Genomic DNA, 16,358 nt, shown 5'->3' on the forward strand with positions numbered 1-16,358 from the left:
TTCTGAGGTAATAAGTGTAAATTCATCTGTTGATCATCACACTGCTTGTAAAGAGTTACCAGTTCAATATTCTCAATTATTTTTTCCTTTTATCTCTCTCTGGACTTGTGCATGTTCTCAGCTGTATTAATTATGTCAATGTACTTCTATACATAGTATTTTGTAAGGTAACCACCTGATATAGAATGGAGCTGACACGCATGATGCAATACATTGTAAATAGCAAGCCCAAGGGTTTCTTCACTACAAATGCAAGCACACAGTTAAGCTGAGCACTGTGGCCATGTCATTGAGAAGGGAGTTCTTTTTTTCTGTCAAACCACAAGTTCCCTTCCTTTTTCTGGTTTCATGCTCATATGCTCATTTCCTGTAAATAGCAGGTAACAGAGTTAGTCACTCAGGCATAAAAAAATTATCAGTCTTTTCAGTTACAATGTTGATAACAAACAAGATTCATCAAGAGTGCATCTGCAAAACAAACTGCACAAGCAGGCGGTTCTGAAAAGTGGGGTATGCTGTGCAAGACATCTCTGGTCTTCAACAAATACTAGAATTTTCTATGGTAAGCATACACTGAATACATTTTCCAGTACTTTTATCTTTAGAGAGCTTTATTGTAAATGATGGCTGAGTTGCTGAGTTTCACAAATAAAAATGTTGATATATATATATATATATATATATATATATATATATATATATATATATATATATAATTTTAGCATGAGAAAAACAAATGGTCTATGAAGTGAACAGTGCACCATGATGTCTTTTGTGATATTATCATTCTGATGTGCCTGTAACATGCAAAAAGTTTTTTTTCTGGACAAAAACAAGATTTTTTTATGTTGCGATAACTGAAAAGACGTAAGAAGTATAATTATTTAATTTTGATAAAAAATTAGTTTGTGCTATAAGCCTTGTGTACGACTTCGCCTTAAGCCGGGTTTATACAACATCTTGACTGAGCATTAACTTCCTGCTATACATATGTGCAGTCTGTAAGTACACAATTCATGGGATCTTTATAGCCCCTAATGAGGAGAGTTTTAGTGACAACCTGATAATCTTTTGCTTGGTGATGTTTTTTTTTTTTTCATACATGCTACTGGAGAAATTTAGACAGACATAGAGAATGTATGGGCAAAGAAATCATTGTAAAATGTTTAACAGGAGATCCCATGCTTCTTAGTAAGCAAACAAAAGGAATCAGTTAACCACTCCTTCTCTCGGTTCACTCCAGAGGGCTGTATTAGGCACTTGGTTTCTAAATACAGTAACAAAGCATGTTTGATAATTGCAAGCAGTAATTACTCAGTCATCAGCTGTTTTGAATGCGTTGTTCTGCTGCATGAGAACTGGCTGCAATATTTGATAACAGCTTCGAAAACATTTAAATACATTTTTAAACACCAGACCCCAGAGAATGTTTAGTTGCACAGATGCTGAAACTACATTTTACAATTAAGAGCATTCTTATATGTTAGTGATGCTTTGCTTTCACAACATATGTTGCGTATGTGTGTGTTTTTTTAAGATTTTCACTGTGAGGAAGAAGTCAGCTGTAGAATTGTCTTCCTGTTCCTCTTTCCACAAAGATAAGGAGAGGCTCCCGAGAAAATAGGTGTTTACTGTTTTAGACCAACAGTTAATTAGTGACAGTGTCTGGGCTCTCGGTGAATCCCAGGTATATTTTCTTGATGTTTTGTATACAGCACATCACCGTCTGACCTTGGTGACTTTTAATGTGAGTCCGCAATGCAATTTTTCATAAAAATAGTGAAAAAGTTTCCAGTGCAAATTTAAAATATTGCTGCTATCAATTCATAAGTTTGCTGTGCATAAAATCACTTCTTTTTAGACTAACATTACTGAAAAGATTCATTACTTACAACAAAACATACAGTAGGAGCTATGCTACGGCTGTTATTGTGATTATTAATTGTGGGTGCTCTGTGCAGTTTTTTTTTAATGCAATCTTTATTTGCTTCTAGAAAATATCATATCATATTAAATACGCAGAATAATTTAACTTAGCTTAAATATTTTCATTATCTTCTTTAAACCTCATGAAAGACTGAGTTAATTCAATCATGATGCCAACCATCATGTAATAAGACATGGTTACTGTCATTTCTACCCAATATTAGTGGTGTCAGAATTATATGTATACAACCTGGTATACATTAATATACTTTCTTCTTCTTATTTTTCCTATGTATTGTGAAACATAACAAATCACTTCATATTCTCATCCCATAATTTAACAAGTCTCACTTAAAAATAATTTCCTTGTCACAAAAGGGATAACATGCACCATTTTAGTCCCCTCCATACTTGTTGTGACACTTTTACTTGGCAAACAAGCAATTAATGCCCTATTTGTTATAAAAAGATAGCTAAGTGTAGAGGCTTATTTACATCCACCTTGTTGCCCATCACTTCATGCCGCAGAGTAAAATATAATAAAATATAAATGTTGTCATGAAAGTGAACATTTATTATCATTTCAATATTCTGAGTTCACAAAAATTACCACTTTAAAATGATGAATTATTATTGATGAGAAATTAGTAAAATAAACAACAAAAGCAAATGTATACAAATTATTTCCTGCAAACATGCCTCTTATTTTAACAAACCACTAATAAAACATAAATGTGCACATCCATTTTGCTAAGCTCCACCTCTATCACTCACAGATTGTGCAGCTGGGAAAGAAATTCTTCCCAAACAACAACCTCTCTCTTATAACATTTCATTGTTTAAAATATGCTGCTCAACCTGGGAGAAATCTCTAACTGCTTTTCATTCTTTCTGGCCCAGTCTTCCAGGCCTCATGGATTTTCACTCGGCTCATCTCCCCCAATTCACCTTACAAGAAAAATCAACCAGTACTATGGCAGAGGCCTATTCCTTCCACGGACAAGTCACATTTACTGCAAAGATGTATAACCTATTAAAACTCATGAGTCAAATGTCCTTACTTTCAGTAATGAAATTTAATATGGTGTGTGTGTGTGTGTGTGTGTGTGTGTGTGTGTGTGTGTGTGTGTGTGTGTGTGCGCGTGTGAGTAAGACACCTAATTTGAAATCTCAGATAAACCTCAATGTAGCCCTCACTCAGAAATATTACTTTTTCACAATCCAATAAACTCATAAATTGCAGTTTCCTACCTTAAAGAGGGAATCTTCCTACTGCCCCCCCAACACACACAGAGAACCAAAAATCCCCATTGGAGGGCAAGTGTTCCCACACTTTGCATAAAGACATGTCACCAACTTTACTTCATATCATATATTCTGTAACAAATAAAAAAAGACAGAGCGCTAATCTCCTGCCGAAAAGTGCTACAGTTAAAACATGAGACTACCAACCTTACTTACTAGCTGAAGAAAATATATTATTATATACCAGACAGCTACTCCCAGGCTGAGCAGAAATAAACTATCCTCACTCTTATGTTCTTAAACAAAAATAGATCAAACAGTAGGTATAGGGCTCTCCACTTCCAGCCACATCTTTATCAATACCTTTGCTATGTTATGTCCTATCTTAAAATTTGCACATCTGAAAAGCTAAGGCTTCCGTTACAAAATATATCATACAAACACTTCATTAAATATCTCTATTAAATAAGATTAAGCACATTCAAACCTTCTATCAGACTGCATAACAGATCACAGTATCAACTGTTTAAGTCCCAAATGTATATTTATGCCCAAACCGTCATTAATGTTTGTCTTTTTGGCTTTTCCCAGTTAGGGGTCGCCACAGCGGAACTCCAGTCCGCTAATGATTGGCAGTCGATTTTTATGGTGCCGAGTTGCCAGCCTGATGCCCAACCTTCAGTGAAGGCACGCCCATTCACGCATGTCTTTCGGAGGCCACTTGACCGTGGGGAAGACATGCACTCCAGCCGAGAATCGAACAGGAGAACCTCTTGCTGTGAGGCAACAACGCTACTGCTGTACCACCGTGGGTCCCAAACAGTCATTAATACAGTCTAAATAATTAACTGTATAATCACCCACCATATTACTCTAACGTCTTAATTAGATGTTCACCTTCACAGGCACACAAGGTAGTTTATTGACTCACAATGGGTAGAACATAATGCATAACTCTATCCATGGCAACCATTGTCAGAGTACCAAACCATGCCTATAGGTAAAACTTCCAAAATCACTGGATAGTCCGAATAAATTAGTTTATTTTTTCTTAGTCCAAATGAAATTAAGGAAAAAATGAACCATGTTGTTCATCTGTCTGCCCAGAATAGTCATCAAAATATACTTGTTTCTTTCCAAACAAATATATTTTGTCAGTTCTTTACAACTGCAAAATGATTTATTTTATAATACATCATGACTGAAAACGTACCATAATGTTATACAGATGATCAGAATACAGTTTTATACAATCTACAGCTGTATTAGACCAGTTGCTTGACTTATTCATACAAAATGTCTGATCGTTCCATTTTCACCAGTACTCTCATTATACACAAATTACATGTTCTTCATATCGATCACTGCTGCTGTAACCTTAGCTATATGGGTTATATCCTGCCAAGGATATAACAACCAACTACTTCCAAAGTTTCAGGGTATCTTCCATGCACCCAAACTGTCAAGCAGCTTGAGATGAGCTGACTAAAAGACAAATTTAAGTGTGAAACCCTTTCGAGCTTTTCTGCCGCCAAAGAGTATGCTCCTCTGAGGTTTTTGAGGGTTTATGGTCCCCTTGTGCTTTCCTTTGCTGTCCAGATAAGTTCCTTTTAGGAAAAAAAAACTTCCATTTTCTTATATCTAGCAATGTTTTATTACTTTCCTCTTCAAGAAAGTTACTTTAAAGCTAGGAGTGCTGTCTTTTAATGCACCGTTTTGCGACTATAACATATTTTTAAAAGGAGCACTTGTTTTTTCTGTCAGTTTTAAAATAGTTTAAACTAACTGATAACATATTGTCTGTGGAGAAATTGTGTTTAATTTTCCATTGCGGGGCTGCCATAGTGTTTGAAAGTGCTTTTTACTGTTTTTTTTCTGTAAAAAAAGTAGCATCTGTGGACTGATAGTTTTACTAGCATTTGCTGCTTGTATTTCCTCAGAAAGAGGCACCGTTTTTGGCTTGACCATGGAATACATTATCGGTCCCATGGACAGTCCTTCTTCCAGCCACAAAAAGAAAAAGTTAAGGAAATAGCCTTTGCCACCACAGCTTGCTAGAATTTGCCTCAGCTGCAGGTGGCTGACTCTCCTGTGGCCATTAGTTGTACCTCTGACCACTTTTTACCCCAAATTCTTCTGGTGTAGTACCTATAGCCACTATATACTGGGGTTTGGGGGTTAGTCACATCCTCTGCAGCTGTTACAGTCCCCTCAGTGGGCAAGGGAGAGCCACTCTTTTTGGTCTTGGGACATGGAACAGGGAAGATTTCTCTATTATGTCAGAATACTGTGACCATCCCTAGGGAAGCAATGGCTGCCTCTAGAAACAGAAAACCAAGCATGTATTCTACCCTCCTCAAATTTCTTAGGACAGGAGCAGTTTATTGGGACTGGCTCATGGTTTAAGTCAGGCTATTGATCCGTCTTGTAGAGTAGTTTCTGGTAAAAGAAAGAAGGATGTCTTTTTTCCTGAAGAGATTCAAGATTCCAAACCCAAACAGGAAGATGCAGGGATGGATTCAGGGTTTTGTCCTCAGATTTCTGATTCAGGCTCACATGAGAGCTCAGTTTCTGATTCCTCCTGTGGGGTTTCTCTTTCTCTGAGACTATTGCTAGAACATCCCAATGTTTTCAGTGGAAGAACACTAAGATTTCTCAATCCTTCAGAAAATACATCGTTACAGAATGATTTTTCAGGGCCTACACCCATTCCTCCTGCCCTGTCTGCTTTAGAGGATGTATGTCTTACTGCCTGCAATTTTTCTGATAGTCAGATAGTTGTTTGTAAAAGGACAGATAGTATGTATAACATTCCTCTTCTTGTTGGATGGGAAATGTATTGATAAGTATGGGGAAAAAGTCTGTACTTGTAACTTTGATTTTCAGAATTTTAAATTGTCAGGCTCATATGTTAAAGTTTGTTCTGCCAAATTGTGAAAAGTATGAGGAATGTTTTATCTATAGTTTCTTCTTGTGCAAAAACTGCTTCAGATAACATAGTTTCTGCTGTTGCATAGGTCATCACTCATTGTTTGTAGTATGTGTATGATTCTGCTGATAGTTTTTCCAGGGCTGTGACCACTGGTACTATTTTAAGGAGGTTTGCTTGGCTGCATTCTCAGTACCTCTCAAATGATTTAAAAAAGAGATTTTAAATTCTCCCTTAGATAGAGATTTAGTGTTTGCCCCCTATGCTACAAAAGTGATCAAAAATTCTGATGAGAGGGGTGAGCTGATCCAGGGAATCTATTGGATTTTCTTTCTCCTCATCCAATTTTAGCAAAAAAAAAAAAAAAAAAAAAAAAAAAACCCAGAATAAACAGTCTCAGCATAATTAGGAAAATAGCCATTTAAGAAGTGGCAAGGGCATTCCAAAAAGAAGTCTCAAACCTCCCCAAACCAATGACAGTCTAACAAGTCTGAATGACTTTTCAAGAGAACTTGTGACCCCCTCCCACCTTGGTGTCTATCTTCTTCCAAAAAGTCAGAATCTCCATTTTTCTCTTTATCAACAGATTGTTTCAGACACATGGATTCTGAAAATAATTCAACAGGGTTACAGATGGCAGTGGGAGGAAATTCCTCCTTTCCAGGGGGTAATTCCTCATGCTGCATACCAGACTCTTTTTATTCCTCCTGTTCTTCATCACATGCTGTCCCAACAGTGATAGAACCAGTTCCTCCTTCCCAGGTGGGGAACGTGCTTTATTCAAAGACGTTCTTGGTGCCCAAAAAAATTTTTGGAGACCATTTCTGGATCTTTCTTTTTTAAACTAAATTGAAATTTATGTCACTTTACAGCCTGTTACCTCTTCCTCTTTCAAGTTTTCTAGTAATACTAGACTTAAAAAATGCTTATCCTCACATCCCTATTCATTCAGACTTCAGGTGTTTCTTAGGGTTTTGTTTATCTGGATCACATTATCAGTCCTGTGCCTTAACTTTTGGTTTATCCACTGTACCAAGAGTATTCATAAAGTGTCTGGTCCAATTATAGCTCTTTGCAGACTATAGAGTAGCCACATTTTTTCTATATTAAGATGACTTACTTTTCTTTGCAGAATCTTTTCCAAACTAACAGGAGTCTCTCTGGTGAGAGATCTCTTGCACAAGATGCGATTCCAAGAGAACATTCAAAAGCCCTTCTTGACTCCCTCGCACAGGATTGTGTTCCTGGGATGTCAACTAGACACCTCAATTAAAAGACTTTTTCTTTCACAGGAAAAAAAAACAGATCTAACATTTTTCACTTAGATTTTAGTCACTGCAAGAGAAAACCTCAGAATTTTGGGTTGCATGGCATGGCATCTATGATTTTCATGATACCTCTGGCAAGACTTCACATGAAAAAGATAAGTGGTATCTGAAATTTCTTTGGTTCCAACATCAATGCCCTTTATCTTTTCAGATCCCTGTACTGTGGTTTATCAGAAGAGAAATATTTTAGTGTAAACAACATATATCCTTAAATCCAGGTGACCCCTTCTCCATCCCTGCTCCAAAGCAGTCCATCATCATAGATGCTTAGAAGTTTGCTTGGGGAGCAGTTTCAGGAGGGATGAAATAGCAGGGAGTGTGGGTCATCAAGGACAGATGGAAGCATATAAATATCAAGGAGATGCTTGCTAGTATCAAGGCACTCAAGTCTCTGAACCATCTTTGGTTCCCAGAACCACTTCAAGTAGTTACAGACAATACACAAGCAAAGGAGAGACAGATCATACCCCCTTTGCAGACTAGCCATGTCACCTTGGGGTATAGCTTCATACATAGCACAATCTCACTCTACAGGCATCCTGTTACATCTGAGCAAAACTGTGTGACAGACAAGCTGAGCAGGATCAGGGCAGACCCTCATGAATGGAGACTAGATCGGGGGTCTTCCACGATTTGATCCATCTGCGGGGAGTTCCTCAAATAGACCTCTTTGTTTCATCTCTGAACAATCAACTGGCAGAATTCTGTTCCAGGACTCCATGCAAGAAGGCCTGGAAGACATATTTCCTGTATACCTTTCCATACTCTCCTCTAATATCCAGAGTACTTCTGAAGATTCAGAAGGAATCCTCCAAGATCATTGTGGTGACTCCTTTCTGGCACAGGCAACCATGACTGTCCCTTCATTTAGAAGTGGCCAAAGATAAATACCACAAGCTTCCTCACAGAATGGATCTACTCACACAAGAACATATTGGATGCTTATACAACTTGTCCTGGAGTAATTCTATATGTTCCTTTAATAGTGGACATATTAAGCAGCACTAGTTAAATGTTAGGCTGCAAAGCTCAAATTCTTTTGTTGCTTTAAATATCCTTATTGCTCATCACAGTTTGTTTTGTGCTGATGTTTTTGCATATGTACAAGTAATACCCAGCAGTTTGGTAGTAGTTGTGCCCATGAACTTAGGCAACCTCTGAATCTAAAGATAATTATAAATCCTCCATTCACTATGTTAAAAAATTAAGAAACAATACCATACACTGCTCTGAACATATGCATAATGACTTCTCCTATTCTGATGTTTTTAATTTCTCCGAGTCTTTTGGGTTTCTAATACCATGATGGGAATGGACCCCATTCCTAAGTCAAAGTATGATTACAACTAATGAAATTAGTATTGTTTCTATCGTTAATGTTAGCCAGATGTGCACTTCGTAGCACCCACACTGTGCCCAGTACTGACTCCTTCTGCAATTCATATGGAGTTACATGTATCAGTAACATATGTAAGTATGACTGTAAATTCTTTTTTATAAGACCTGTTGCTCCTACTACTACTACTGGAACTGTCTGGGTATCTTCCTCCCCATTGTCCTCATTTCTGCATGCAAATCCTGGTATTGTATGGCTTTATGTCTCTCTGTATGCCAGACACTGTAGCCACTGGGTGTAGCAATTTCAATGATCAATGCTACTTTTGTCCTCTTTTCATGGACTACTATATCCGGTTTCTTGCATCTATTTTTTGAACTGTTGGTAATGGGTGATCCCATGTGATATAAACTTCATCATTTTCTATAATGCTGTGTGTCTCATGTTTCCAGTGTTTTTCAGCTACTTCAGTATTATAATGTTTGCACAATCCCCAATGCAACAGTCTTGCCACATTATTGTGCCTTTCAGTACAGCAGTCCTTCTGCCATTAGTATATCACAACCAGCAACAAGATGTGTGACTGTTTCCAATTCTGTTTTACAAAACCCACATTTGCCTGTTTCTCTCTCATGTTCAGTGGACTTTGTAAACCAATGTGTTCATAGTCCACTATCTTGGGCAGCCAATATTAACCTTTCATCTTTTAGTTTAAATTCACCTCTCCTTAACCATTCCTTTGTTCGATCCTGATCAACATGAGGTTGTTCCAAGAGTTTTCTATACTTGCAACTATATTTATGCATTTTCCACATTTCTTGCCTTCTCATCTGATCCTTCACCTTATATTCTTTCTTTGTTTTTTGGCACATTAATTTGCTGCCTGATTTTTATCTACTTTTGGTTTGATTTCCATTCCCACTTGATGCTGACATGTTTCTGCTAAACTAAACAGGGAAGTCATCTTAGACTTATTCTCCTCCTGTCTCAAAACTTGCACTACATTTGGGTCTTGTGAGATCAGCAAATACGCATGTAGTCCCACGACTGCAGATATACATGCAATCAGTTTCGAGGAGGCCCATACCTCCTTCAGAATGGGGAATATATAATGTTGGTATGCACTGATTTTTATAAATTATTTGATGAGGAGGAGCATGAAGCAGCCTTCTTATTTCCTGTCCAACTTATACAACACCTTTTGGGGCCAGTCAATCACTCCAAAACTGTACGTTAGGACAGAAAAAGCAAATTGTTTTATAGCTTGGACTTTGTTCCTAGTTGTCAATACTGTTTTCAGTAATAATTTAAGTCTTCTAAAATACTCTTTACTAAGTTTTATTTGCATTTGTTCATGTTTTATTGTTGATACTTCATCAACTCCAAATATTTATACACTCCCTCTTGCTCAAGCTCTTTTATATTACATTCCTGTCCCAAACTGACATTTTCTAGGTGCTGCAACATTCCTGCTTTAAAGGTTGCTTTTGCACATTTATCTAGACCAAATGACATTCTTATATCATCTGAAAAAGTTTTGAACACTTGCAGTTGTGCTTTTATTTCCTTGTCTGATGAGCTATACAGTTTTAAATCATCTACAAAATAGAAGATGAGAAGTATTTACACTTTGCTGTTTTCTGGGAGCCAAATTGTAGCCATGACCTGAACTGTTAAGTAGACAAGCTAAAGGGTTATGGGCAAGACAAAATAGCAGCAGTGACAAACAGTCACCCTGGAATATCCCCCTTTTAATTTTTATCCCTGGAATAATAATTTGTCCATTATTATGACTTAACTGCAAAGTGGTTTGCCATTGTTTCATGGTTGCTGTAATGTGATTGAGCAGTGTAAGGTGTATCTTGTACATTTTAAGCACTCTTTTTATCGTTGAATGTGGGATACTGTCATATGCTTTTTTATAGACTATCCATGCCATACTTAGATTCTTGCCCTTTTGCAGTTCTCCATTATGACTTTAATAACAAATGATCCTTTGCTCCATATAACTTTCTTTTATTACCCTTTTGTTCTAGTGCCATGATTGAGTTTTCTTCTAAATGGCTATAAACTCTATTGGCATCAGTTCCAGTGTATAGTTTATACACTGTCGGAAGAAATGTTATTGGTGTATAGTTTTTAGGATAGCTTGAAGGTTCACTCTTAAGTAGGAGTATTGTTTTTCCTGTTGTTAACAAGGCTGGTGTCAGTTCGAGGTGAGCATATGAACAGTTCTTACTCATGGCTAAATCTTCATGTAAAGATGTTAATACTTTTAGCCAGACGTTAGGTCCTGCATCTGGGCCTGGAGTTTTCCAATTAAGAGCTTTTCTTAACTTTGTTTCAATCTCTCTGGCTGTTACTTCATCCCATTTCATATCCTGTACATTTTAACTTCTTACTCTTTCTTTTACTTCTTCTATCCATTTAGCATCTTTGTTATGTTCCACAGGATCTTCACAGATATTTCTCCAAAATGTATCTATTTCTTCTTTTTTGGTGGTGTTTCATTTCCTTTTGCCTTGTTTCCCAATTCTCTATAAAACATTTTTGGGTCATCAGTAAATTGCTTATTTTGTACTTTTCCTTTATATTTATCTGCAGTTTTTTTTTCTGAGTGTGCTGATATCTTTAGTTTATTATTTGCGATAGTGCATGCTAGATCATGATCTGTTCTAATACTGCACATTGCTTTTATCATGTTTGTCTTTCTGAGTATTTTTTTATCTCTTCTCTCTTCTATGCTCTTCTAACAGTGACACTCTTGTGTTAATTGCTTTATTTTCTCTATTCAATACTTCCATGATGGCATTCAATTTCTCCCCTTCCTTTCCCTTACTACCCTATGTTTTGTGGTAAGACTTTTTCTGCTATTAATTTAACTGCACAGTTATATATCCAATTTACTTCTGTTATATCACATGAATCTATATGGACAATCCTAATTACTGTGTTCATTTGTTTTATCACACTTCTAACTTTTTGGGTTTTATTGACTTTCTGTAGTCTATTTATTTAATTGATTTTAATATGCCTAGCCATTTCTATTAAATCAAGCAACTCTTCTCTTAGATCATTTTCTTCTAAACTGAGTGCACATTTTTTGTTCTCCATTTCCTGCAGGCATTCTGCAGAAAGTTCCAGAGCATCTCCCTGTGCCACATTCTGTTCAGTTTTATCCTGTGTCATCCCTTGCTCTTTCATATGGTAGCTCACTGGCCTATCACTCCACAACATTGACCATGACAGTGTTGTCACAGTTTCCTGTTGCTTCTCTTGCTGTGCAACTTCAGCTGAACGCCTGTACTGGTTTCCTATGAAAGGCTACAAAGTATCTTCATATGGGAACTGACCAGATGTTTCCTGCTCCACTGGTTTCTCCTTAACTTGGGGATCCATCCCTCTATCCTGCTGTGATGCTATCTCATTTAGATTTTCTACACTAAATCCTTTACTTTGCAGGTAATCCATAACCTCAATTTCTATTTCTTTAACTTTTTCATTACTGATCCTCTTTTCTACTTTTCCTCTTTGTTTTCTTATTTTTTGTATTATAAAATGGTCTATGCCTTTGCTTGTATTTGTCTTCAAATATCTTTGGTGCTGCTCTTTTTGTATTGATTAGTTTTGCTTTCTCCTTTGCATAAATATTGCACATTATTAAACCTCATTTTCTTCCCCATGTCCATATTACTTCTTCAGATGTCTCCTACTCCTCAAGTTTCTCCTTATTTTGGAGACTTCTTGTTCCATCATGCTGTTATGTAGCCTGTGTTAGACTTTCTGCATTAAATCCTTCACTTCACAAGTATTCCGTAACTTCATCTTCTATTTTTTTAACTTCTACTTTATGAATCTTCTGTTCTACAGTCTCCCTTTGTGATCTTAGGGTTTTTTAATTGGGAATTTCTCCATAACTGGATGTCTTTGCCTGTATTTCTCTTTCAATATTTTGCGGGCTGCCTTTTTTGTGTTGATTAATTTAGCTTTCTCCTTTGCATAAATATTGTACTGTATCAGATCTCTCTTTCTTTCCCTGTGTCCATATTTCTTTTTTATATCTTTCAAAAGTCTCTAGATTTTGTTCTTTACATTTTCACAATTCCTCAGTCGCTTCTTTTTCCAAACAGCCCACAGTCTCTCTGTTTATATAATATTTTTCATAAATCTGTTGTTATTAGTGAACACAAATTTTTATTTGAAGCTTTTGACAGTTTTTCTTGTGGAAGAATTTTCTTTCCTCTAATTTCCCTCTTAATCTTTTTGTATTTCTTCTGTCTTGGAATTCTGGGCTTCTTGCGTAATAGTAACACATAATTTCTTTCTTATTTTCAATAGTCCACTCTATCATCTTTATGGCTCTTTTTTGGTCTATCAGATTTTGTGATTTTTGTGGACTGCTACTTCCTTCTACAATAGGAGGGCCATCTTCCCCCTGAGCCTCACCTAGCACTATTGTAGGAATCTTTTCATGTATTGAGGATTCAACACTGTCATTTTTTCCGGTCCTGGCACCAGTGCACCTTCCAGGATTGGGCTCTTTTTTATCCTGGGTCTTGTGCACCCAGCTATCTGTTTTATTTTTTTAACCTACTTCTGTCCATGATATATGCTATAAAAATGCAGTCTATATATTAATGTCATCTTGTTGCGATTTTGTGAAAAACAGGGTCGACCTCTTGAAGGTACTCCCAAGACTTGAGGATGTGTTCAATTCCAACAATACTACTCTCCTTTGCTTGCTGACGTATCATCTCCCCATTCTGACCCAATAGATATTGCTGATATCCTTGGAAATAAATTTAGTACCAATTTCACCCCAAGGCATCTATCTAAAGCCTTGAAATATCTGAATCTCTTACTCCTCAATTTTCTCTAAAGATCATTTAATGAAAGTGCTAACCAAGACCAAAAATACTTCCTCCATGGGACCTGAAATAACTAGTTGCTTAATTAGTAATGTTAAACATGCCCTTGCAGATACACTAACTGTTTAACCAATATTTAGCTACTGGTTTTGTCCCTGATGAGTAGGACACTGCACTGATGATGCCCTCCATACGAGTGACCTCAGTGCAAAGCCAAAGAACATATTATAACTGACCTCATAAACCTATATCAATAATCTTATTAGCCTTGACCCCAGCAGTTTGGCTGTGAAGGGAATGCCCCATCACCTGAATCTGGTAAACTTCTTTGAAAGGGTTACAGAGGCTGTAGGAAGTTGCCTGCAGTATATGCAGTATAGTTTGATCTGGCCAAGGTCTTCAACACCATTCCCCATGCTGACATCATAAAAAATAGACCCTTATTAGGTAAGATAGCTAGCAAACTGGCTGAAGGATAGAACCCACATGTTGTGAGCTGCAGGTACTTCATCAAAAAATATGAAAGTTACCAACAGTGTCCCTCAGGGACTGGACAATGACTTTTCCTTTTAGCATTTACTTCACAGATCTCCAAGCAGAGTGCCAAGAGCTCTAGCTAAGAAAGCTGGCAGCTGCCTACAAACTGAGAGTTGTTGATAAGTCACCCTCTGACAAACAAATCCTTTAGAAAAAACTATCACTATTAAACACTTGTTTTAATAAAAATGGGATTAAATTAAATGCTAAAAAGTATAATATCATCACTTTTGGTAGACAACCCTCCCCTCATCATATTGTATATTCAACACACCACTAAAAAACAAAAATGTTGTCAGGGATCTAGTAACGGGTTGATAACTCCTTCCCTTTTTGGCTATCATGTGAAAATGACTGTCAGGAAATGCCTTTATTTAGCATAACTAATTACCAAAGGAATGTCATCAAGGTCTAAAGTGGTAATCGCTCCTTTATACACAGCATTAATAAGACCAAGTGTTGTATACAATGCCTCCTTTGTGATGTATCTCACTAAACACATCAAACAATTAGAAAGACCTCAAAGGTTATTAACCAAAAAGATCACAGACTTATAGTCCCTGAGCTCCCAAGAGAAGATGGAAGCTCTGTCACTTTATTCAGTGTCTTAGAAACTTTTAATAGGAGATCTCTGTCTCACTGTGACATTAGAGACCCTGTAGGTCTCAACCTCCTGTGTCTCTGCAAGTCCAGTCTTCACCAATACTAGAGCCAGGGACCTAAATCTTCACTGACAGATAAATAAATCATGGTGGAGGACAAGTTTGTAAGCCAACGTCTCCCAAACCTCTAGAATAAAATTTTCCTGTATGTTAAGCAGTGTGACTCACTAACTTTCTTTAAACATAACCTAGATGACTAGCTAGGTAGCCACAAATTTACTCAGGGAATGACTGGAAAAAGGAGGTAGCTTGAGGGAGGGCACTTGCAAGGTATGAATGGTAACAAGGCATGGTACTCTTGAAATGTCTATGAAAATTATTAAGTGTGACTTGTTTTACAATGAGTCTATGGACCACAGGGAAAGTGCAGATTTTTTTATTGCCTAGACTGCAGACATATCTTCACTCTGTAGTAGTCGACTAGAAACAGAGGTAAGCATTTTAGTATATTTTATGGTTGGCTGTTATGCTGTATTTCTAAGGGAATTTTAGCAAATGGTTCTGCTTTTATCATTTCCTACTGTCCCCAAAAGGTTAAGTTACATCTGGAAAACTTTTTTCAGACTTGTTGGGTGAATCTTCTTCTGAACAAGACTTCAACTCCACCAATAGTGGATTTCTTTAAAAAGTGTCTTAAGATGGACTAAAAATATGACAACGTATCAGTTATGATGCTAAGCTTAATTTAGTGAATGCAGACTCATAATCTGGCAGTTCTACTTAACTTCTCTTAAAACATTTGAATCATATAATTTTCAGACTAAATATGCACCTGAACTAGCTTTTGATTACTGTTTTGAGTGGACAGTTTTGTCATCGTACCCCCAATAAGGAGTTTTCACTTGAATTCCTAAATAATTTGTTTTATTCTGAGTTACCACAATATGGAGGTAAAAAATGCTACTGTTGCTCATAACATCTGGGTTGACTTAGTGATGTTAGCCCTACTCACCATGAATGCCCAGTAAATGTAAAGGTGTAGGACATGCAACAAGCATGATGCAGGACAACTATTCACTTCTGAGTCATGTAAACACCCAAACTTCTATCCACACCTCTAATGACTGGGCACTTGGGCATGTTTTCATGGTCTCCAATGGGAAAACTAAAGCAATGTGTGTTTATGGACATCCATTTTGCCCCTGGCCCTAGAGAGAGATAAGTTGACAAAGCTCATTTATTCCTGTCCCTCCCTGCCAGCTCCAGTAGATACCTGAGGTGCTAGTTGAATTAAAGTCATGTGGATCATTGGGAGGACTTTATCCTTCTATAACAACAGAGCTGGCCAAATTTTAAAGCAGTTTCTGCCATGAAATTCAATTCAACATTATACTGGTTCTTTTGAAGTGCAATTGATCAGTCACTATATAAACATTATATAGAAAATGATTATGTCCTGGTTATATTATCTATGTTTTTGTAATGTATTAATTTAATATTTACACTATATACCCACCCATCCTTAAAAATAATGGCTTGAATCTTTGTAGACAAGCAGGACAAATTCTAACATATATATATATATAT

The 16,358-nt window shown here is 36.9% G+C and overlaps 1 protein-coding gene across 1 annotated transcript in view; it reads left to right on the forward strand.

The window, feature by feature from the left end:
- Positions 1–412: 412 nt before the first annotated feature.
- Positions 413–16,358, forward strand: part of SELPLG (selectin P ligand) — a 327,530-nt gene continuing 311,584 nt past the window's right edge. Inside the window, exon 1 of the mRNA XM_044068404.1 lies at positions 413–562. The gene's annotated coding sequence lies outside the window, so the exon portion shown is untranslated. The remainder of the gene's footprint in view (positions 563–16,358) is intronic.

Source organism: Protopterus annectens, chromosome 4.part0, assembly GCF_019279795.1.
Source record: "Protopterus annectens isolate FY-2018-M chromosome 4.part0, PAN1.0, whole genome shotgun sequence".
Taxonomy (NCBI): domain Eukaryota; kingdom Metazoa; phylum Chordata; order Ceratodontiformes; family Protopteridae; genus Protopterus; species Protopterus annectens.